Here is a 1,237-nt window from a genome sequence, read left to right as displayed (position 1 = left end):
TTTCATGTTGAGCATCACTGCAAACAATGCTTTGAAATAGCATGGAATCCACATGGCCAATAGGACTGACATTTTTGTTTCACAACACAACATAACAAATACCCGAGGATTCACAATTTATTTCAGCTGTAACATTACATGAAATATCAACATTTTTTATTTAAAAAAACACAAACCTCTTTATTGCATTGCTCTGAACATCAAGTTAATTTTGCCTTTACAACAAAGTCATGATTTTAACTTAACAAAGTCTAGGATAATGATGCAATGGAAATTTGCCTTTATATAAATGTAAAAAAAACAAAACTGCATCAAGTTTCATCAATATATTCCTACAGAAGCTTTGACAGGAAGTCTTATATGATGGCTTATAATTTTATTTACACTTCTGGTCCTTCTCCTTCGGGAACCAGCATTGTTACGTTATTTCCATTTAGCAGAATCTGGTCTAACTTTGTAATTCTTCATCCTTCAGGTGTGATCTCAAATTCTGTAACATCTTCCAGTACCATGTTGACGGAGTCATCAAATCCTAGGAGCGTGCCAACAATTTCTTTATCACTTTTCATCACGATGTGAATTCGTGAGCCTATGACTTGTCCACCAGCTCAAGAGGCAGAAGCTGAGGCGGGTTGGTAGTTGCGTTGGCCGCCATTTTGCCACGAGGCCTGACTAATCGAGACCGCCGTCCTCTTTGAAACATCAACATTTTGAACAATTAATAGACCCTGCATGCGATAATTGCATTTCATTGGAATAGTAGGACCGTTCTTCTAGGCTTTTGAAAGCAAGCACACAAATGAATAGTTTGGGGACTGTACAGTGGGTACATTCTACAAAAGACTGCACAGCAGATGAAAATTAATTGGCTTCATTACACCTTATGAAAGTTTATCCTTCATGATGAGTTTTGATGATGAAATCTCAATCAGCTTGGCACATTATGGCTGTAGTTTATACGCAACGAACATTACACATAATTGTTATGTGTTGCTACATTATAGGCAACATCATTATATGTTAAAATCCATTACATGTTTAGTCTATACTTGATGTCTCAGGGGTGACCTACTGAGGGAATTTAGCTGAATGTAATTAACATAATTTACATATCATTTTCATGAATATGATGGATTTCAAATTACATTCAGTTGGCTCGGCACACTTGTTCTACGCTATTAAATCTGACTGGAGGTCTGCAGTCAAAGATTTGGGTAGTTATTTTAAATAAGCACGT

General features: G+C 36.3%; 1 pseudogene; it reads right to left on the bottom strand.

The window, feature by feature from the left end:
* Positions 1 to 380: 380 nt before the first annotated feature.
* Positions 381 to 655, bottom strand: LOC118083115 (U6 snRNA-associated Sm-like protein LSm5 pseudogene; annotated as a pseudogene).
* Between the last annotated feature and the right edge of the window lie 582 nt (positions 656 to 1,237).

This window comes from Zootoca vivipara, chromosome 3 (genome assembly GCF_965207765.1).
Source record: "Zootoca vivipara chromosome 3, rZooViv2.hap1.1, whole genome shotgun sequence".
In the NCBI taxonomy this organism is placed as follows: Eukaryota; Metazoa; Chordata; class Lepidosauria; order Squamata; family Lacertidae; genus Zootoca; species Zootoca vivipara.
The sequence above is the reverse complement of the archived record's forward strand: the minus strand, read 5'-3'. Positions and strand labels throughout refer to the sequence as shown.